This window comes from Neomonachus schauinslandi, chromosome 1, assembly GCF_002201575.2.
Source record: "Neomonachus schauinslandi chromosome 1, ASM220157v2, whole genome shotgun sequence".
NCBI classification, from domain to species: domain Eukaryota; kingdom Metazoa; phylum Chordata; class Mammalia; order Carnivora; family Phocidae; genus Neomonachus; species Neomonachus schauinslandi.
This window is the reverse complement of record NC_058403.1, coordinates 173492272-173516776: the sequence shown is the minus strand read 5'-3', so window position 1 is coordinate 173516776 and position 24505 is coordinate 173492272. Positions and strand designations below refer to the sequence as shown.

The 24505-nt window shown below is 38.2% G+C and overlaps 1 pseudogene across 1 annotated transcript; it reads left to right on the top strand.

Annotated features, from left to right (window-relative positions):
* Positions 1–691: 691 nt before the first annotated feature.
* LOC110585094 lies at positions 692–1897 on the top strand (annotated as a pseudogene). The gene has a single exon (XR_006539595.1). The product of XR_006539595.1 is annotated as a phosphoglycerate kinase 1-like (transcript).
* The last annotated feature ends 22608 nt before the right edge of the window (positions 1898–24505 follow it).

Genomic DNA, 24505 nt, shown 5'->3' with positions numbered 1-24505 from the left:
TAGTACCGGATCAACTCTATGTCATTCCATACACCAAAGTTAAAGTACTTCAAGATGTATCAAAGGCCTAAATATAAAATCTATCACCCTAAATCTTCTAGAGGAAAACATAGGAAATTGTTTTTGTCACCTTGAGTAGGCAAAGCTTTATTGAACGAAACATAAAAAGCACCAGTCATTATAAAAATTGATAATTTTCACTTCATCAATATTAAAAAGAAAACTTCTATCAAAAAAAAATCATTAAGAAAATGATTAAGAAAGCCACAGACTAAACAAAATATTTACAAAATGTGTAAATTTGACAAAGGAATTTTATCTAGAATATAGAAAGAATTCCACAAATCAATTTTATAAAGACAAATAACCCAATAAAAAGGGCAAATTTTGGGACACCTGGGTGGCTCAGTCAGTTAAGCGTCTGCCTTTGGCTCAGGTCATGATCCCAGGGTTCTGGGATCGAGTCCCACATCGGGCTCCTTGCTCAGTGGGGAGCCTGCTTCTCCCTCTGCCTGCCACTCCCCCTGCTTGTACTGTCACTCCCTCTCTCTCTCTCTAGCAAATAAACAAATAAAATCTTAAAAAAAAAAAAAGAAGGGCACTTTTTTTGGAAAAGATACTTTGCAAAAGGAGATATGACTAATAATGCTTCTGTTTAAGATCTCAACCTCATCACTGCTATATTGCCAAGATGTTGTTTTCTAACAAGCTGCCTCTGGACAAACTGGACATGAAGGGGAAGCAGGTCATCATGAGAGTGGACTTCAACGGTCCTATGAGAACAACCAGATAACAAATAACCAGAGAATCAAGGCTGCCATCCCAACCATCAGATCTGCTTGAACAATGGAGCCAAGTCAGTTGTTCTTACAAGCCATCTGGGCTGGCCTGATGGTGTCCCCATGCCTGACAAGATCTCTTTGGAGCCAGTTGCTGTAGAACTCAAATCTCTGCTGAGCAAGGATGTTTCATTCTTGGAGAACCTTTGCTTTCATGGGGAGGAAGAAAGGAAGGAAAGAGATACTCCTGAGAAGAGGGTTAAATCTGAGCCAGCCAAAATAGAAGACTTCCAAGCTTCACTTTCCAAGTTAGAGGATGTCGATGGCAATGATGCTTTGGGCACTGCTCACCAAGCCCACAGCTCCATGGTGGGAGTCAGTCTGCCACAGAAAGCTGCAGGTTTCTTGATAAAGGAGATGAACTACTTTGCCAGGGCCTTGGAGAGCTCAGAGCAACCCTTCCTGGCCATCCTGGGCGGAGCTAAAGTTGCACACAAGATCCAGCTGATTGATAATGTGCTGGACAAAGTCAATGAGATGATCATTGGTGGTGGAGTGGCTTTTACTTTCCTTAAGGTGCTCAACAACATGGAGATTGGCACTTCTCTGCATGATGAAGAGATTGCCAAGATTGTCAAAGAAGAATGGTGTGAAGATTACCTTACCTGTTGATTTTGTCACTGCTGAGAAGTTTGGTGAGAATGCCAAGATTGGCCAAGCCACTGTGCCCTCGGGCATTCCTGCAGGCTGGATGGGCTTGGACTGTGGTCCGGAGAGGAGCAAGAAGTACCTAAGGCAGTTGCTTGGACTAAGCAGCTTATGTGGAATGGACCTGTGGACGTATTTGATCGGGAGGCTTTTGCCCAAGGAACCAAAGCCCTCATTGATGAGGTGGTGAAAGCCACTTTCAGGGGCTGCATCACCACATAGGTGGTGGGGACACTGTCCCTTGCTGTGCCAAATGGAACACAAAGGATACCGTCAGCCATATGAGCCCTGGGAGTTATGCCAGTTTAGAGCTCCTGGAAAGTAAAGTACTTCCTGGGGTGGATGCCGTCAGCAATGTTGAGTATTTTTCTGCCTTTTGGTTCCTGTGCACAGCCCCTAAGTCAACTTAGCACTTAACTGCATCTCTACGTGGGCTTAGCTAAAACCTTCCCCCATGTCAGGATTCAGGTAGTGGCCAAGGGCTGCAGCGCCAAGAGCCCTTCAACAGTTGCACAGCATCTTAGCTCATCTCCACCACACCTTGGATTTGCCTACATCCTTCAAGATCCCATTTGAAGTTTTTAGTAACTAAACCATTGTGCATTCTAGAATGCATATATTTATATTTTGCCTGTTAAAATACACTGCTTTAGCTTCCCTTTTTGAAGTACCTTATTCTGATTAGTTTTGCCATTGTTCTATTACTCAGCATGGAAATAAGATGAAATCCCAATTGTAGGGAGGGAGGGGGACAAAGATGGTGATCTATTAAATAAATAATAAATGTTTTTATGAAAGAATAACCAATAAGCACAAATATGTAAAAAAAAAAGCTCTATACTAATCATCAGAGAAATATTAATGAAAACCACAATGATATATCAACTCTCATACAATAAAATAAATTAAGAAAAGCACAATTATATACAATTTTACACCCACTAGAATGGAAAATGGTTAAGAGTGACAATGATAATTGCTGGCAAGGTGGTGGAGCAATTGTAACTTTCATAAATGCTGGTGGGATTGTAAAATTGTACAAATACTTTGAATCACTGTTTTGCAGTTTCTTATAAAGTTAAACATACATTTTATCCCACAACCCAGGATTCCATTTTAAGTATTTACACAAGATAAATAAAAACATATGTCCACAAAAAGATTTATAAAAATGTTTTTCACAGCGTCATCAGAATATCCTCTGATTTCAGACAACTCAGATGCTCATCAACAGGAGAATGGAGTAAACAACTTGTAGTATACTCATACAGTGGACTACTTCTTGACAATAAAAAGGAAATGAACAGTACTGATACATGCCATGTCATGATGAATCTTATAAACACAGTGTTAAACACACAACTTTGGGGACAGTTGGGTGGCTCAGTCAGTTAAGAACCTGAATCTTGATTTCGGCTCAGGTCATGATCTCAGGGTCAAGAGTTTGAGCCCAGCATCCAGCTCTGCACTCAGCAGGGAGTCTGCTTGAGATTCTCTCTCTCTCCCTCTCCCTCTGCACCTCCCCCTGCTTGTGCTCTCTCTTTCTAAGTAAATAAATAAGCAAATAAACTAAAATCTTTAAAAGAGCCCACACAATTTTGAACAAAAGAAGCCATACATAAATAATTATATGCTGTTGGATTTCATTTATTTTAAGTCCAAGAAGAGGGTGATAGTGATAGAAATTAGGACAGTAATAGTTTAGGGGGGGAGTGTGAAATTGAATAGAAAAAGCAAGAGAATAATTTGGGGGTGCTAGATTTGTCAAAACCCATCAAACTGAACGCTTACTATCTGTGTATTTTATTGTGTGTACATTATACTTCAATAAAAAAGGAACCTAATGAGATGTCATTACATATAAAAATGACTACAATTAAAATAAACAAACAAATATGGTAATCCTAAATACTGATGGGGTTATGGACCCATGGGAACATCCAAGCAGTGCATATAGTAGGGTAAATTGGCACAACCAGTTTGGAAACCTAAAGGTAAAGATCCACAAAATTTCTTCTTTTTTTTTTTTAAGACTTTATGTATTTGTCAGGGAGAGAGAGAGCACAAACAGGGGGAGCGGCAGGCAGAGGGAGGAGCAGGCTCCCCGCCGAGCAAGGAACCCGATGTGGGACTCAATGCCAGAACCCTGGGATCGGGACCTGAGTGAGCCAAAGGCAGACGCTTAACAACTGAGCCACCCAGGTGTCCCAGATCCACAAAACTTCTGCTCAGAAATTCCACTCCTGGGTATATTCAAAAAAAAAAAAAGGAGAGAGTAGGAAAGGCTGTTCCAGGCTGTTTATATTATTTTAATAGCAAAACTTGTGTGGTATATAAATATACAGCAATGAAAACTACCACTAAATGTAACAATAGGGGGGAAAAAAATCTCATAACCATAATATTTTGTAAAAGAAACCTGAAAAGAGCTCCATGCTGGGCGTGGAGCTTACTTAGAATAAAAAATAAATAAATAAATAAAAATAGAGAAAGAATATATACCATGCGAGTCCAATTATGTATGTGTCAAAAATAATTGTAAATTTCTCTGTGCCTTTTTCTGTTTGTATGTTTTATTTCCATTTCAGAAAGTGCATTATAAAAGAGAAGGGAGAGGCTAGGCTGTCGGGGAGGTTTGGAGTATGGGGGAAGAGGAAGCATCAACAAAAAGCAAAGATTTTATATTTAGTCTCCATTTCAGTTATCAGAAAAACATAGTATCTCTTATATCTTTGTTCAGTTTTTTCTTCATTGATTTTTACTGTATTCATCCCAGAATAAAGTCACAAATCTTAAACCCATTGAAATATTTTTTTGTTCTTCTCTTCCATATGCACTCTGAAATACACTTTTTACAGTTCACCAGGTTGTATTACCTTATTATCTTGCTGAATATTTTATGCATAGGTACTTTTTTCTTTCTTTGCTTTCACAACGTTTTAGGTTTTTCACTGACTCCTAAATGCTAGCTTTCTGATGAGGCTAATACTTTTTGCAAGTCTGTTAGACCCTTTTAGCTTTTATAAAAGTATGCTGACCTTTAATGATTGCACTGTTAAGTAGCATGATTAATATATGTATATATTTTTGAAATTCGGAACAAACAGACTATAAAAGAAATAATAATTTAAGTAGATTATTAATCTCTTTTATTTATGCATATTATTTTTTTAAAGATTTTATTTATTTATTTGACAGAGAGAGACACAGCGAGAGAGGGAACACAAGCCGGGGAGTGGCAGAGGGAGAGGGAGAAGCAGGCTTCCTTCTGAGCAGGGTGCCCAATGCGGGACTAGATCCCAGGACCCTGGGATCATGACCTGAGCCGAAGGCAGAGATGCTTAATGACTGAGCCACCCAGGCGCCCCATTTATGCATATTATTTACTCATAAAAAACACTAATAGCCTCAAATTATTGTTCAAATCCAATTTTATTCTGTGCCATCCAGGATTTCCAGTGTGAATATTCCTTTGTAATAAATAAATTACCTGCTTAAAAGGATGGGATAATTAGATATGATTCCATGCATTTTTCTTCCATAACTCCAGGATTTCAACAATGCCAACAATAAAGCATTCTGAAAAATCAAGTCTTTTCCTTTTATAAATACTTTCATGTATACATTCTGTTTGGGGAAAATAACTTCAGTCTTAAACATGTGCATTTACAGACAAATGCAAATGTAATCGGCCAACAAATGTAATATTTGTTTATAGAAAATATAGCAGCTATAATTTATTTAGTACCTTCTCTACTATGGCACTACATAGACAGTTTTCCTGTATTATTTTACATTGATATTATTTTACATTGAGTGTAATTTTCCACTATGAATCTCTATAGTATATTATCTCTATATTCTATTCCCTTTTGCAGATGAGGAACCAGTCTTAGGGAGGTGAAATGATTTGAACAAAACACACATGACTGTTTTGATTCTCACCGTTGCTGTCCATGGCTTTTCATAGTTGGCAATGACTTGTTCAAGGGTTTAGCCACTTCAGGACCCGCCTGTTCATCCTTAGAGAGAAAGGCTATGAGTGGCTTAGTGTAGTGGTTGGAAATTTCTGATCTTGGATCAGAAAGTGATCAGAAAGTTCTGATAAGTGATAGAGGTATTTGTTAATAAGTCAGAAATATGAAATAAACATTAACGTATCAGACACTCTGGCTCATGACAGAGATAACATGAGTGGAGATACAGTTTTGCTGGAGTGTTTTAGCTTCTGTCCTACATAAAACTGTGGATCTCCCATTTTGCTAAATCATTCCTAACCCCAACCATATTGGTCAGGTACATAAAAACAGGTCTTCCTCGTCCGTCCGTCACGTCCCTTTCGAAATGCCCCTCCTATCACAGCCAACCCTGCTCTCCTTTCAGCGTGCCTGGCCATTCTGCATTCCATTCAGGCCTAGAGGTTCCAGATTCCTATGGATCTAGATTCTTCCTCCTCCCTCCTCATATATCAACATTTTTCTCTCAAATAACACATATCTTCAAAATTCTGGTATCTAATAAACATATCATACTAAGAGTTTATTATTTTTTGATCATTTAAAAAATAGCTCTTATTGGTTACTATCCTATAAGTGGCATCTCTAAGTGGCTTAAACAAAAAGTGAATTTATTAGTTAACTGAAGTAACAGAAGCTCTTTCCTTAGGGAGCGTTTCACTCTTGGACTCAAATGATGCCATTTGGGATTCATCTTTCCAGTCTCCTAACTCTGCTCTCTGTGCTGACTTCATTGTCCAACAGGGTCTGTCTTTCTGGAGCATGTTTATACCTCCAGGCTTACCTGTGAGCAGCTAGGCATTCTCAGTGGAAAGAGAATGCATCTTTTCTAAGAGTTGTAGAGAAAAAGACCTGGGGTTCTGGACTCCCAACTGGTTTGTTAGTCACATGCTGACTGCTGGAACAGATCCCCACCTCATGGTGACATTGTCTTCTCCTTGGATGGTTGTTTGACAGGGAATAAGCATAGATGGAACACACTCAGTGCATTTTCAACAAGCCTTAAGGCAGTCGTACCAAAATGTATGTAACTGTAGAGTTAGTGGAAGCATTTCTATTTGCATTTTAGTAGTTTTAGCACATAGAATTGGCATTCCAGAAGGGGAATTTACAGATATGAGGGCTGATGCAAACGCTCTTTGGGAGGATATGGACTTTGAGGTAGGGAGGGGAGGCAACTTCTCCCTGTAAGTGGAACAGCATGCAGCAATGAATGAGTTGTTCTTAGGAAGATCTTAACTCAGAGTTCTGATTCTCTCACCCACATTGCAATCCTGTTTCCCTTGTCAACAGCTTTCCTGTGCTGATTTTAAAATATTCTAAGGGTTGTTTGTTTTGCTTTTCTGGTAGCCATATGGTCTCTTTATAACCAAAAATGTGTTCTTCCTTTGAGGGGGATATATTCTGTTCTGGCTTGGGGTGAATACTTCTTATATATGTTCACATTCATATCTTTACTCTTCAATTTGTTGAAAATCTGAAAAATCTAAGGCTTGTGAGACCAACAGTGAAACATTATGGTGCACAATGAAACATGGCTAGTTTATTTAAATAGCACAAGCAAAATGTATCCAGCAACTGGCAGACCATTAGAGGTATTTCTGAGCGGTATACCCTAATGCCTAATATGTCATCAGCATGTAACTGCTGGAAATTTGATCAGGGATTCCCTGTGCAGTCTAGAGTTGAAGATAAAGGATCAAGACAAGAATTTCACATCCAAAATATCCTCTTTTCATCCAATCAGATAAGATTGGAGTCATCAATCTGTAGAAAATGAAGGCATTAGCTCTAGAGTTTAATTCAGAACCAGGGAAAATACAATATGCTTTAATGTTACATAAATACCTTCTTTACTGAAAGTGGGTCATCCAGAGCCCAAACTGCTTAAGAAAAACAGATGAAATACAGTAATTCCAAGTACATACCAATAAAGGCCAAGTGCCTAGTTAATCTTTCAAAGGACATGTGGGTAAGCAAGTCCCTCAGTAGCCACATAGTGCTTTGAATGCCTGTTAAGGGTTGAACGTGTCTCATTTATATATGACTACAGGGTCATCATGATTTAGTGGGAAGGAAACAAGACGTGGTTTGTAGAAACCAATGAAAGGGAAACCATTACGGAAGATTTTACAGTTTAAAAGGTTTTAAGGAAACTTTTAGAAAAGAAAGTTCATGTCATAGCTTCCAAATTACAGCTGTCCCAAAGAGGACGCATGGAAAGAGTCCAGTTCATTAACTCCTTTTTTAAAGGCTGAATAGAAACAGAATTTAAAGGAGTTAAAGCAGGAGGGGACTCTCCAGGCATCCATGTGAACTGTCCTGGTAAGCAGTTCATTACCTCATTTTCCCAAAGGTTGGTTTGAGGTGTGATATGATGTTCTTTTTATAGCCTTAGAAATTCAGTCTGTCTTCATAAAATATTAGCTTCCTTACCTATGATTTACAAAAGAGGAGGGAAAAAATTAGGGTTTTTGGAGTTTCCCTTTAAAATTCAAGTCCTTAGGGCCCCTGGGTGGCTCAGTCGATTGAGCCTCTGCCTTCAGCTCAGGTCATGATCCCAGGGTCCTGGGATCGAGCCCCACATCTGGCTCCCTGCTCAGTGGGGAGCCTGTTTCTCCCTCTCCCTCTGCCTGCCGCTCCCCCTGCTTGTGCTCTCTCTCTCTCTCTCTCGCCGTCAAGTAAATAAATAAAATCTTTAAAAAAATAATAATTCAAGTCCTCCTTGCAATATGTATGCAATTCTAGAACAGGGATTGGCAATCTTTCTCTGTAAAGGACGGTGTGGTAAATATTTTTGACCCCTGAGGGTGGAAGTTCCAGGTAGCAGTCGTTTAACTCTACCACTGTAGTACAGATGTAGTCACAGGCAATAAGTAAATCAGTATGCATGACTATGTTCCAATAAAACTTTATTTGCAGAAACATTCAGCAGGCTGGGTTTGACCCAGGCCAACATTTGTCAACCCCTAATATAGAAAATTGTTTAGCTCAGAGTCATGCCATTGTGGTAACTCAGTGACTAGCTGCCAAAGTTGATGGTTATAGGTATATGAACAGCCAACTTTCAAATGACTCGTTAGTGGTGTCCCAGTATCCTTAGCTGCATGACTTGAAATAATTCAGATATCAGTAGTAACTGATATAATTAGTATTTCTGATGTAACTAGTAAGAGTTGTGGATGGTTCTCAGAGGTTTACATGTTCTGATTTTTAATAACTCTTTTGCAAACATTGAATTCTGATTATGTGTATGTGTATACACACACACATATATACACACATACATACGCATATATTATCTGAAGATTGTTTTTTGATCCTCATGGTACTTTGGAAGTAAGGTAACTGAATTATTTAAAACAGTGTATTACTGATTATGTCACGAATCCATTCTGGGCATTTTAAACCATATTCCATTGTACTCTTGTTCTTGCAAAAGACCTTTGTTTTTTGAAGCCACGTTGTAGAAGTTATTTTACTTTAAGGCTTCCATTTTCTTTTACTCTCTGAAAATAAGATACCAAGTTAGTTCTTATGGAAGTAGTATCTAATTAAGAGTCTTATGATCATACACTGGGAAATGAGATAAATCCATATTGTATCTTAGCTCTGCCTCCTACTAGATTTTGGGATTCCGTGCAAGTGATGTAAGTTCGTTGAGCCTCTATTTCTTCATCTGTGTGTAAAATAAAGTAGGTAATATGTGTAAAGCATTTAGCACAATTCTGAGCATATAAGCAATGCTCAATAATTTACAACTACAGGTGTACCTCATTTTTATTTTGCTTTAATTTTTTGTACTTTTTACATATTGAAAGTTTATGGCAACCCTGCATCAAGCAAGTTTATTGGCACCATTTTTCCATTAGCATTTGCTTATTCTGTGTCTATGTGTCACATTATGGGAATTCTTTCAATATTTCAATCTTTTTTATTTTTACATTTTTCATGGTGATCTGTGATCGGTGATCTTTGATGTCACTATTGTAATTGTTTTGGGGCACCATGAGCTACATCTCTATAAGATGGCAGACTTAATTGATTAATGTTGTATGTGTTTTGATTGCTCCACCAACCAGCCCTTACCTCATTCCTCTCCCCCTCAGGCCTTCCTATTCCCTGACATACAACAATATTGAAATTAGGCCAATTAAAAACCATACAGTGGCCTCTAAGTGTTCAGGGGAAAGGAAGAGTTTCACATCTCTCACTTTAAATCAAAAGCTAAAAATACCTGAATTTAGTGAGGAAGGCATGTCAAAAGCTGAGATAGACCAAAAGTTAGGTTTCTTGGGCCAGACAGCCAAATTGTGAATGCAAAGGAAAAGTTCTTGAAAGAAATTAAAAATGCTACTCCAGTGAACACCCAAATGATAAGAAGGCAAAACAGACTTTTTGCCAACATGGAGAAAGTTTCAGTGGTTTGGTTAGAAGATCAAACCAGCCACAACATTCTCTTAAGGCAGAGCAAGGCCCTAACTTTCTTCAATTCTATGAAGGTTGAGAGAGGTGACGAAGCTACAGAAGAAAACTTGATGCTAGGAGAGGTTGGTCCTTGAGATTGAAGGAAAGAGTCATCTCCATAACATAAATGTGCAAGGTGAAGCAGAAGTGCTGATGTAGAAGCTGCAGCAAGTCATCCAGAAGATCTAGCTAAGATAATTCATGAAGTTGTCTACACTAAACAACAGATTTTCAGTTCCAACAAACCAGCCTTCTATTGGAAAAAGATGCCACCTAGGACTTTCATAGCTAGAGAGGAGAAGTCAGTTCCTGGCTTCAGAGTTTCAAAAGACAGGCTGACTCTGGTTTAGGAGGTAATGCAGCTGGTGAGTTAAAGTTGAAGCCAGTGCTTATCTACCATTCCGAAAATCCTAGGGCCCTTAAGAACTATGCAAAGTCTACCCTGTCTATGCTCTATAAATGGAACAACGAAACCTGGATGACAGCACATTGATTTACTGTATTGTTTACTGACGATTTTAAGCCCAGTGTTAAGATCTCCTGCTCAGAAAAAAGATTCCTTTCAAAGTATTACTGTTCACTGGCAATGTGCTTGGTCACCCAAGAACTCTGATAGAGATATACAATGGGATTAATGTTGTTTTTGTGCCTGCCAACACAAGCTTCATTCTGCAGCCCATGAACCAAGGACTCATTTCAAATTTCAAGTCTTATTATTTAAGAAATACATTTTGTAAGGCTGTAGGTGCCATAGATAGTGATTCTTGTGTTGGATTTGGACAAAGTAAGTTAAAAACCTTCTGGAAAGGATTCACCACTCTAGATACCATTAAAAGCATTCATGAGAAGAGGTCAAAATATCAACACTAACAGGAGTTTCGAAGAAGTTGATCACAACCTGCATGGAAGACTTTGAGGGGTTCAAGACTTCAATGGAGGAAAGAATTGCAGATGTGGTGAAAATAGCAGGAGAACTAGAATCAGAAGTAGAGACGGAAGATGTGAATGAATTGCTACAATCTCATGGTAAAGTTTGAACAGTTGAGGAGTTGCTTCTGATGGATGAGCAAAGAAAGTGGTTTCTTGAGAGACAGTCTACTCCTGGTGAAGACGCTATGAAGATTGTTGAAATGACAACAAAGAACATTACATAGACTGCATAGAATATTACAGAAACTTAGCTGATAAAGCAGAGACAGGGTTTGAGGGGTTTGACTTCAATTTCAAAAGAAGATCTACCATGGGCAAAATACTATCAAACAATATTGCATGCTGATAGAAATTGTGAAAGGAAGAGTCAGTTGATCGGCAAACTTTATCATTGTCTTATAGCAAATTGCCACAGCCACTCCAGCTTTTAGCAACCACCACCCTGATTAGTTAGTACCATCAACATCGAGGCAAAACCCTCTGACAGCAAGAAGATTATGAGTTGCTGAAAACTCAGATGATGGTTAGCATTCTTTAGCAATATTTTTTAATTAGGGTATGCACACGTTAGACATGAGTGTGCTATTGCACACTTAATAGAAAACAGTATAGTGTAAACATAACATCTATATGTACTGGGAAATCAAAAAAATATTTAATTTGCTTTATGACCCTATTCATTTTATTGCAGTGGTGTAGAACTGAACCCACAGTATTTCCAAGGTAGGCCCGTGTAATTATACTATCTTTCATAAGATGGAGAAACCACTCACATACCATTATTATGCCAGTATTGTTAATATCTTTCTTGGTAGATGATTACTGTTTTTTGCTTGCCAGCTATATGGTAATCTTAGGATTTTTCTTGTGGCCTCTAGGTGACTAAGAGTAAAGCTGCCCTCATCTTTGGTTCAAAGAATAGGCATACTACCTTTTTTGACCAAAGGACTGATTTAAATAGGGGCACATGACCCCTTTTTGGCCAATGAGATTTAATTCTGGGGCTTTAATTAGAAAGAGAAGTGAGAGAGTATGTAAGCCTGGGGTTGCTGGCAGAGATAATTGCCTGAAACCATACCCATCCATGAACTTTTCATTTATGTGAATCAATAAATTTGTTGTTGTTTTTACTTTACGCACTTTGAGATGAGTTTCTGTCACTTGCAACTGAATGAGACCAGACCTGGCCAATAAAACTAATTATTTAACATTTCCTAGCAGTGTGGATTTTATCAGCTAAACAATGTCTGAATATTTTTTTCTTTTTGGTAGAACAGCGTATATGATTGATCTTTCTTTCTTTCTTTCTTTCTTTTCTTCTTTCTACTTCCCTTCCTCCCTCCCTCCTTCCGTCCTTTCCTCTCTTCCTCACACTCTCCCTCTGGCTCCCTTTCTCTCTCTGTGTGTGTCTGAATGTCTCTCTCTCTCTTTCTTTTTTATTCTTTTATTTTTTTGACCCTAGAGGCCAAAATTCAAAGTAATCTTATAGCAAGACTTAAATCTGTTATAAAGATCAAACATTTTATTTTGTCAGCTGAGATAATAGAATTCTTGATAAGGCTCTCTTTGAGAACACAAAATCAGACAGTGTTAATTCCGGGGGGATTGTTAGAGATCAGCCCCTTCTTCCCACAGGAGAACACTTTGTCCTAAGAGATGCAGTGACCTGCTCAAGGTCGCCAAATTAGTTACAAAAAAGGGATTAGAATTCAGGTTTCCAATCCACACAGGAGTTCCCTTTTGATGTGCATTTGTATGTTTAGCAGGCCATCTTGTCTGTGCTACATGAATCCAAATGAGTAAGATTTCTCAGATTAAAAACAAGAAATAACCACAGATGTATTTGTTTTGTACACACAACCTAATTATACCCGTAAAAATAATAGCATCTGTTTAAGTGCAGGTAATAGTTTAACATAGCTGTCAAAATTTGTTAGCAGCATTTTCAATGCTTTGGATGGCTCTTGCAGCTGCTGTACTTCTGTGGTCCTTAAAGTATTACATGGGTTTTTTTTTTTTTTTTTTTGGATTTGGATTAAAAGTAAATATGAGATGACTTTGGAATAATGACAGAGTGACCTTGGGAAGTTACCTAATCTCTGTGAACCTCAGTTCCTCATTTGTAAAGCGTTTGTGGTATTAGTCACTTTAGCTTAGTAATGTAAGTAATGATAAATGGGACAGTATCTGTAAGGTGTACGTAGCTCTGGGCCTGGCTCATAGTGGCTGCTCAGGCTGTCATAAACTGTCTTAAACAAAATTTATTTCTCTCAGTTCTGGAGGCTTGGAAGTCCAAGATCAAGGTGCCAGCAAATATGGTTTCTGGCAAGAATGGTATTCCTGGAAAACAGACCCTCCTTTCTCACCATGTCTTCACATGGCCTTTCCTCATAGGGCCTTTCCTCTATGCTTTCACAGATGGAGAGAGGGAGAGGGATCTCTCTTTCTCTTTTCAACACACCCACTAATCCTGCCCTGATGGTCTCACCCTGTTAAAGAAAAGAGTATTATGACACTTGTTAAAATGGTTAAGGCCAACTTTATTCAGGACTATCCGGATAATAGAGGGAGGGGCACTGCCATAGGGTTTCACAATAGGGGAGAGAGATTGGGCTCAACTCTGAACACAGCAAGGAATGGCAGAATGTTTATAGCAACGTTGCAGGATGGGAGTCACGGGAGGGAAAATTACTAAAAGAGAACATCCGGGGTAAGGGGGCATTCTGACTGAATCGATCCAGCAGGATTCTTGTTGAAGCCAGGCCATGTGACCAGATATCACCTGGGGGGTGTGGGGGATGAAGAACCCAGTTGTTAATCAGCGTGATTGGATTTTGAGGGTGGAGAATTCTGGCTTAACTGATTTATCAGGATTCTTACTAAAATCGGACAGGGCTGAGACAGACAGGGTAGTATGAAAGTTGGGGCCTTCTTAGGGAGGGGACTCAGACAAAGGAGACTGACTAAGGTTTGGTCAAGGAGAGACTGTTACCCTTCATGACCTAATCTAAGCCACATTACTTCCGCAAGGCCCTGTCAGCAAATACCATCACACTGAGGGGCAGGGCTTCAACATGTGAACTTTCAGGGGACACAAAAATTCAGTCCATCGTGATTAGTACATGTTCATCATAGGTAAGTGTTCATTTTAAGATTATCGTCATGTTGATATTGTAGCTGGACTCTAGCTCAAAATTAACCCTTAGCACAGCCTAGCTATTTGGAAGGGTTTTTTTTTTTCCATCCCCACATGTGTTATGTTGGTTCTCATGCTTTGTTTACAAGGTTGGCATTTTGGTGAGCTTCCTCAGGTAGTTTGTCACGTAACAGACGGCACAATGCAATTGGAGTGGAGTGCATGTCTGAAAACCATAACAACCGCAAGTTGATCTATTTATATGATAATAGTACAGTTAAAAATAAATGGGCACCCATCCTCCTGAAAAACAGAATACAATTTCAGGAAGCCAGTGAGTTCATTAGTTTCTCTTAACGATCTAACAAATAACATTTCACATATTATAGTTTTCCACCGGGAACCCTAAAAAAGAAAATTAAGCTTTTTGTGTCACAGCCTGGATTCCATTGGTATGATATGTAGCAGTCCTACTCACAACAGAGAGACGTTAGAGAGAGGTAATACAGGGGAAAGGATGGGAAGGGGGGGCAGCGGGGGAACACCTCAAAATCACATTTGGAAAGAACTGTAAGACAATCCCCCTTTCCCCAAATGTAAAGCTTTTGATCTGAAGCAGGTGGTGTGTATATTTCACCGAGTTCTTAAAGATCTCTCTTTAAGTGTCACAAGACACTGGGGCTCAAATTGGTCCTTTACGTGGCAAAATTGACATCTCTTTAGTCATTATCCTCTATATTAGAAGTTTATCTGTAATTTTCACTCCATTCGAAGCATCAGATTATTATATAGGATTTCATTAAATGCTCAGTTACCTTTCAGAATTATGGCCCTCAATCTGTAATATGCATACAAGTCACCTAAGAATCCCCTTAGCATGCAGGGCAGGACTTGACTTTGTGCATTTCTAACCAGCTCTCAGGGGATGGCTACCACACTGGGGTCTGCAGACCTCCTCTGAGCAGCACTGCTGTTAGAACTTTCTGCATCAATGAATATTCTATATCTGTGCTGTCTGATAAGTAGTTACCAGCCACATGTGACTATTAAGCACTTGAAAAGTAGTCAGTGTAAATGAGGAATTGAGTTTTTAATTTTATTACATTTAAATTTAAATAGCCACATATGGCTAGTGTTATCCTATTTGACTCCCCAGTTCTAGGGTCAATAAGAATAATTTTAGATATCACCCTGCCAGTGTCCTCTCCCCCACGGTAGTCCTCCAAGGGGTTCCCATTGCATTTGTAGAAAGTAAAGGCAGAGCTAGTCTGTAGGCTCAGTGTGGTCTGGCAGCTACCACCAATCTTGCTGCTTCTTATAATCTGCTCCTTCAGCCCAGTTGCTGTCATCACCCTGGGCTTCTGGTGCCCACCTTTCTCTCTGCAGGCTCCTTCTGCAGCATGATTTATGACGTCACTTTCCTACTCCCTGGAACTCAACCCCTCTCCCCTCTTCTGGAGTTCATTTATACTGTTGGGGGTTTCAGTTCAGAGACACTTTCCTTGCAATTCCTGACAAGGCCAAGCATCCATAGTTTGGATGTTCTCTCCTTCGTAGTCCTTGTCGTAGTAAAGATTCTCTGTGCTTTTGTATGGTCATTTGACTAATATCTGCCTCCCTGCTCGGCTGAAATTCCATGAAGACAAGGATTGTGTCTTTTTCTGTTTATCATTATATTCCCAGAAATCAGCATAGGAAATGGCACATAGAAGGTGCTGAACATTTATTTGATGAATAATAATGTTTAATATATATTAATACACACATGCACTTACTTGGCGGTACTTGTTAAAAATGCGAATTCCGGGGGGCCTGGGTGGCTCAGTTGGTTAAGTGACTGCTTTTGGCTCAGGTCATGATCCTGGAGTCCCAAGATCGAGTCCTGCATCAGCAGGGAGTCTGCTTCTCCCTCTGACCCTCCCCCTTCTCATGCTTGCTCTCTCTCTCTCTCTCTCTCATTCTCTCTCTCTCAAATAAATAAATAAAATCTTTTAAAAAAATGCAAATTCCTTTGCCCTGCCTTGGCAAGTTTCAAGTCAGTAAAAAATTAGGATGGGAAATAATAGTCCTCATTTTTATGAGGCATTTGAGCTGCTTCTGATGCAGAAGTTGTCTGTGGGTTCTGTTTTGAGAAATCATGTTCTGGATAGTCCTAGAGGACAGTGAAGTTTAAGTGTGTTTTAGTCTTCTTCTTTTTTTTTTTTTTAAGATTTTATTTGACAGAGAGAGATACAGCGAGAGAGGGAACACAAGCAGGGGGAGTGGGAGAGGGAGAAGCAGGCTTCCGCGGAGCGGGGAGCCCGATGCGGGGCTCGATCCCAGGACCCTGGGATCATGACCTGAGCTGAAGGCAGATGCTTAACAACTGAGCCACCCAGGCGCCCCGATGTTTTAGTCTTCTTTTGATGAAGGGGCGTGAACATTGGTTTACTCACTCCCTTTCAAGGATTAAAGGAGGAACCCCTCCTCCTACCCCTATGACATATTTGAGCAAAGCTGGAGCAGAGCTGAGCACAGCTAGAAAGTATTGCTTTCATAATACATCCATATGGAGTTTCATAATGCATTCAGCAAACAACTCATATTTCAATAAAAGAAATTATACTAGAATGCAGTATATATGGAGTGGGAGAACAGAATATGCTGGTGAATTGACTGAAACTATCATGTAATTGCTTGAATATTGCTGGTATTAATAGTGTACTAATAAGTTGTGCTGTAATATGAAAAAAGAGAAAAAGTAAGTTATGCCCAAGTTAAAGGGAACACACATTGGCCAGCAAAGGTCATTTGCATTATGGATGCAAATCTGCCTGAAGCTGGAAGCCAAGTGAAAGTGATGGAAGGAACAAAGGAAAAATTCCAACATATTTGGACACCCAGCCCAAAGGAAGGTGGTTCCTCTCACACCGAAGGAGGGATGAGAAATAAAAGCCTCACTATTCTACCTTCCTGCCTACATTTCTCTGATTAGAAAAAGCAATGTCTTAGAGGAACTAGAATTTACCTTTTTTTCAGAAGGAGGTGAGGCATATGAAAGAAAGTTGACCCTATTAATAGGACGGTGCTTCCTTCTTTGGTTTATTCAGCACATCTAATCATTTCATGTTTATCAGAAGCATCGCATAATGGTCAAGAACATTCTCTCTAAAGCCAGACTGCCAGGGGAGAGGGTGCGGGGATGGGTTAGCCTGGTGATGGGTATTAAAGAGGGCACGTTCTGCACGGAGCACTGGGTGTTATATGCAAACAATGAATCATGGAACGCTACATCAAAAACTAATGATGTAAGGTATGGTGGTTAATGTAACATAATAAAAATAAATAAATAAATAAATAATAAAGCCAGACTGCCTAGGTTCAAATCCTCCTCTCACCATTTAATAGCGTTACCAGTGGGGAGGATTGCTTAAGGATTTGAATGTTTCCATTTTCTTATCTATAAAGTTGAGATAATAATAATAACAATAATAATAATAATACCTATTCCATGGGTTATGGCAAGGAACAAATGATCACTACATTTAAGAAGCTTAGGATAGCGATGGCTTTGTACATCCTACATTGGTGTTAACTTTTTGTTTGCTTTTGTCTTTGAGTGCAGTTTTGAGGTAGTCTTCAGGGTGAAAATCTTCACATCAATAGACCTTATATTCTAGTGAGAGGAGATAAGGCGGTACACAATACACATAGTACATCAGGAATTTGTAATAAAAATATACAAACCAGTAAGTAATAGAGTATATTCTCAAATGATACATGCTCTATGGAAAGAGCGACATCAGAAAAAAGACCTGGTTTGGAACACTGAGAATGCTGGTAACAAAGAGAGTTTTGCAATAGAGATGTATTTAATTCTCACAGCAGACCCATGAGGTAGTTATTGTTATTCCCCAAAACACAGAGAGATTCAGCAGTGTCCCCAGGGTCACCAGCTAGTATGTGAATTCTGACTCCAGAAACCATGATCATTGTCAGCTGGTGGGCCATGGTGCATCTCACAGAGGTTTGCCATTTGGAGGAGGTAGAATGACCAATGCACATCAGGAGGGAAAGCATTCCAGGTGGAAGGGACAAGAAGGTGGGGCCATCATGGCATGTTGGAGGAAGTGAGGGGAGTCTGTTTTGACCAGAGTCAAGTTAAAGGGGGGGGGTGGGGGGCGGGGATGGGATAGTTGGGTCAGATAGATAATGAGATGATGCAATTCATGGAGATTATTGTAGGAATTTGGAGATGTGAGTTGTGATTTTTTAAATTGTTTTTAACAAATAATTATCATAGGAAAATATTCAAATATACTAAGTGTAAAAAGGGCACATGATAATATAAGCAATATAATTCTAGAAAATAAATTCTAGACAGAAATACAATAACATAGTAACAGTAATAAATATCCTGTGTTTAGAACATGGCTGGCTTTTATCTTCTTTGCACCATTCAGTGTTTTACAAATTATATAAAACAGTGTGTATCCCGTTTGCAGTCAAAGAAATAGAAAATTCTAAAATATAGGTGGTAGCTAAGCAACTCGAAGTAAAATATTAACATCTGGTAATTTACTTATCAAGCACTTAGTCACTTTAGGCAATGTGTATACATTACTAATGGTCACCAAGGGAAACTTTTCAGTGAGTCAAGGCAACCTGATTAAGTGATAGAAATAAGTCTCCTTTACTCAATTACAAACAAATACTTTGCCTGTCTTATCTGGACAAATAGATTAATGCAGACCTGACTTCAGGACAGACATACTTCACCCCCTCTGTTATCAGAGGTATTTTTGTGTCTTGTTTATAAACCTGGGATTAAAACTTGTTCATTTTAAATTTAGTAGAGTTTTAGATAGTCTGTTATATTTCATGTGAAGTTGGGGAGATGATAAATTTAGTCTGAATTGATAAAATATTTTGTCCTGTAGGAAAGATGTTATAATTCTATTATATCTTTGAAATGTTAATTTCATGTTGGGATTTGGATAAACTATAATTATGTTATAATGATACTCAATTTTACAAGAAAATTATATGAATAGAAGGAGATTTAAGCATCTACTTTGCATATGCTTTTATAATTGTTCTCTTTCTAGACTGAATTCTTCTTTCTATACACATTATATTATTATATATATAATATATATTATATTATTATATTAATTATACACATAATCGTTATTATTATTATTATATTCTTTCTATACACATTACAGAATTGCTGAGTGTTTCAGTTTGAATAAAAGAAACTTGCATTTTAAAAAATATATTTTCTCTATTTCCTGTTCTTTAAATTGAAATAAGTGATGATATATCCATTAAGAATCTCTCTGTGGTCAGAGGCTGGTAACTCAATTCAAATTATATTAAGGAATCACTAATTATCAACACATAAAAAAAATACAAAGCTAGATTTTTCTTCAGGTATAGTTGGGCCCCGGTACTGGGCCACATCTTCAGAATATGTTTCCCTCTAGTAGTTTCCTCTACTTTCAACTTTGTTGAATTAAGTGTTGAATTAAGTGTTGGTAATTCTGGGCTTCTCTTATGTGGGCAAGATGTCTGCATAGCCTCAACTTCCCATTCTTCTAGTAAAAGACTAGGAGGAAACAGTAAAATTATTTTTTGGTAGGTCTTCTAAAAGTTCTGAAATGTTTTCTCATTGGCCCTTCTAAAATCATGTGTCCATGGTGCAAATCAAATCACAGCACCCAGAGAAATGTCAACACCTGCTTCACCCCAGCACTTCTTACTAAACTGTGTGGACTGAAGGTGGGTGTCCACTTGAAAATCAGGGAAACAAATGCTGGGGGCGTGGTAAGCATCAAACATCCACAGTATAAACATTGCTAGAGAAGTCTTTAGTAAGTGTAATAGTCAGTTTTTGCTGTCTAACAACCAACCTCAAAAATCTCATTGGCTTACAGCAACAAATATTTTTTCTGGTTTCCAAGTCTGTGGGTCAGCCCTACATGTCTCTAATTAATTAGTTAATAGCTGTGTGAGGCATATTTCTCTAATGGTAAGCAACGTAAAAACAAAAAAGTGAGCAGAATTATGAAATGCCTTCTATGGCTTCAACTTATAGCTCGGACTTGGTCACTTTAGCCCACATCCTATTGGGCAAAGCAAGTCATGTGTTTAAACCCAGCATCAGCTGAGTGAGGAAATATACTCACTCACACTGCAAGGTCATATGACAAACGGCATAGCATCTATAATTCTAATATAGGACAGGAATGAAAAATTGAGAGCAATGATCCAATTTACCAGAGTGTGTTTCTAGTGCTTACTTGATGACAAAGTCAGCTATCAGAAGATTTTTCTCCATTTCTCTTTGTAGAGTTTATTTTTAAGATCCAAAAAGGTAAATTTCTGTTCAAATTAAATTACACACTAATATTGGTATGTAATTTGTTTTATAATAGTAACAATGTAATAACAAATTTGATTCATGTTTAAAATTATTACTGGCATTTTCCCATATTACAGTTTTTGAGTACCAAACTTTATTGAAATCTTTATAGTAGTTCTGAAAAAATTCAGATGTCAATTTTCAGTTTCCAGTTGAGGTTTTTATAATACCTTTGATTTATTTCCTTGGAGTATATTTTCTAAAACCCACAAAGGAAAGTTAGGTCAAATCACCATTAATTCTGAGTATATGGGATTCTGATTGGTTTAGTGTCATAACTGTAATATAAGCTAAGTGTATTTTTATTCAGTAATTTGGTAAATCATCTCAGTAGATCATAGCAAATTACCCACCTTTGTTCTGCTTGATAGATAATATGTTCTAGATGAGCAATTAGGTATTAGTTATACAGTGTTGCAGCTTGTTTGACAAATACCTTTAAGATCACCATTTCTCTCTCTCTTTGTGGATAAATTGGCAACATGCCTCATATAGGTCTTTATTGTACTGTTTTTATGTAGTTCCAGGCTGCTGGTCCAAAGGGTATTTGTACACAGTCATACATGTGTGTAATGCCATTTTTAAAAGGAGGGCCAGTTTTCATTGAGCATTATACTTGGTGATACTGATATAATACATTATCTTTTTCTTTGAATCATCCCTATTTAATTTTTCCATTTAGGCTATCCTTCCCAACTTTGACAATTTAAGAATTATACTTCATGACTTTGCAAATAATGGTTACCCATGTGTAATTAGTATGTTTGGAATATTGGTGACTGTGTCATTGACTGAAATGCCAATGTGCCGCATGGTGTTCCTCTGAAGCAGGATTTTTCCTGGACACTAGTGACATTCTAGGCCAGAAGATTCTTTGGTGGGGGGACCATCCTCCATCCCGTGCACTGTGGGATGTGTAATAGTACCTCTTGGCCTCTGCCCACTAGATACTAGTAGCATTTTCCTCTGTCCCAGGTTGTGACAACCAAAATTATCTTCAGTCATTGCCAAATGTCCCTAGAGGGGCAAGATGATCCCCACTGAGTGTTACTGCTTTAGGGTGATTTGTAATGAATGGTGACATATATGATAGCAGCCCTCTCCCTCTGCCTGCTAATCTTACCTAAAATTGTGGGTCAGAAATTTGACAAAGAAATGAGGAAAAAGTGAAACTAATGTCTCCTATAACATAGGATTATGAATTTGAGAAATACTCAATCACATATTAGGAAAACATGTTCATATCCTTTTTTTAAAAAAAATTATTTGAGAGAGAAAAAGAGAGTGAGACAGAGAGAGAGCACGAGCAGGAGCAGAGGGAGAGGGAGAAGCAGATTCCCTGCTGAGTGTGGAGCCTGATGGGGGCTCTATCCCAGGACTCTGAGATCATGACCTGAGCCGAAGGCAGACACTTAACACACTGAGGAACTCAGGTGCCCCTGGTCATATCCTTTTATTCAGGTTTTTCATGTAAAGCTTTATAAGATAGGTAGGTTCAGGTCTACCAGGTCTCTCTGTTCCTTTTCTTAGAAAAGCTTCCCTCCCCCTATTGTTATTGTTGTTATTATTGTTCCCTTAATAGCTATTAATTTAAAAGATTGCATTTATTCATTGTCTTTGCTTTGCAAAATATTTTAAAACAGATGCTATTGTAAGTGAACTCCATTATGTCTGCAAAACTTACTCTGAGTAGGCAGTTTCAGAAAATTAGAAGGGTCTGGGGAGTAAGAATCCTTTACATTTGGAGAGAGAATGATTTTGGATTAATCGAACAGAGTTATTAAATGATCTCACTCTTAGCGTACCTGTCAGCAGGGATAACATGAGGTTTCAAGATGTCGTTTTCACTGCAAGAATACTTTGCCTTCTAAGTTCACAAGTTTTAGAATCTAAGACAATTTCATGGGTCTTATATTCTAGGGAAAAATACAGTCCAGCAGAAAGAATGTGAATTTTGATTAAATAGTAATTAGATTCCAGTTCTGGTCCCTATCTACTTGCTGTGCAACTTTGGCCAAGTTGTTAGAAATCTCTGAATCACTGTTTCCTCATCTGTAAATGGAGGTAATACATTTTAATGGTGGCGATTGGGGCAAGGGCGAGTTGGTGATGGGAAGGTAAATATATCCTGAAAGACTTGGCTGCATTTAGTCTCTACATTTCCTTTTATCCCGTTCTTCAAGTTTAGCACCAACTGTTTCACTGAAAACTGTTCTTGGAATCACCAAAAATCTACTTACTGATAAATCCAGAGGACACTTGATCCTTTTCTTGATCAACTGTGACTTTGCTTTAAACAAAGGATCGGCAAACACTTTCTATGAAGAGCCAGATAGTAGATATGTTTGATTTTGTGGGATAGAGGGTATCTGTCTCAATTAAACTCTGCTATCATAGGTAAAAATGGCCACAGACAATATATAAATAGATGGATGCAGCTGTGTTCCAATAATACTTTATTTACAATGACAGGTAGTGGGCTGGATTTGGCTCACACGTGTAGTTTGCTGACCCCTACTCTAAACTCCTCGTTGGTTTCCTATTGCACTTGGTGGCCTTCAGCTTTTTGCCTACAAGGATTCGTTTACTGTCATTGACCACTCCTCCTCTGTCTCTTTCTTGGGTTTTCTTTTCCTGCTCACACATTAATTGTCTAAATTAAGATAGTGCCAGTTGGGAAGAAGAAGTAGGTATATTTCCAAATGAGACCATCATTTCTATCTCAAGCCTTTACCGTCTGGATGAAGGCCAAATCTCAACAAGGCACGCAAGGCCCTTTGTTATTTGATTTCTCCTCACCTTCCCATCTTCTCCTCCTCAAATTCCTCATTGTCTGCTAACATCCCAAGCTATTTGCATTTTCCCGGTTTGTCTCGTGCTCCCCCTTATTCCTGGGCATGGCAATATGACTTCTTCTTGCAAGAGTTTTCCTTCATCTTTTCTCCTGAATGGGTTGTATTCATTCTTTATATTCCACCTAATTAGCTTCTTCTCTCAGTAGACTTCTTTAAATCCCCACTCAAGATTGAATTAGAAGCTTTGTCTACATGTTTTCTTTGAACCCTATCTTTATTTCTACCTTAGCATTCCTTTTTTTTTTTTTTTTAAATAGGCTCCATCTGGAGCTTGAACTCACGACCCTGAGATCAAGACCTGAGCTGAGATCAAGAGTCACACACTTAACTGACTGAGGCACCCAGTCGCCCCCTACCTTAGCATTTCTTATATTGTACTGTGATTAGTCTGTTTACATTATTTTTTGTTTTGCTTTGTTTTTTTAGCCAGAATGACTAAAAATAAACAATGGTGCCAACACCAAATGCTGAGAAGAATGCAGAGGAACCTAGAGCATCCACGCATTGCTAATGCGGATGTAAAATGATAATCAGGCCACTCTAGAAAACAACTTGGCAGGTTCTTAAATACATAAATGAAACTACCATATGACCCAGCAAGTGCACTTTTGAGCATTTATTCCAGAGAATGAAAATTTAGGTTCATACAAAAACCTGTACATGAATGTTTATAGCAGTTTTATTCCTAGTAGTCAAAACTGGAAATAACCGAGATGTCTTTCAAAAGGTGAATGATTAAACAAACAATAGTACAGCCATATTATTGGTACACATACAACCTGCATGACTTTCCAGGGAAACATGCTTATTAAAAAGCAATCCCAAAAGATTACATACTTCATTATCCATTTTTATATATCCACTTATGTATTATCTATACATGTATTTGTTATAAATATATAACAATATGTTATAGATATACTATATATTATATAGATGTATAATAAAATAGATATGTAATATAATTGATTACAGTATTTGTATATTATCTATAATGTATCTATATATTACATATATGATGCTATATGTCCATTTATATAGCATTGAAATGACAAAATTATAGAAATGGAGTGGGAGAGAGAATGAAGATGTAGGTGGGATACAGATGTGGTTGGATGTATAAAGCATCCTTCTGTTGATGGAAATGTTCTGTATCTTGACTGTATCAATGTCAATATTCTGGTTGTGATATTGTAGCATAGTAAGAT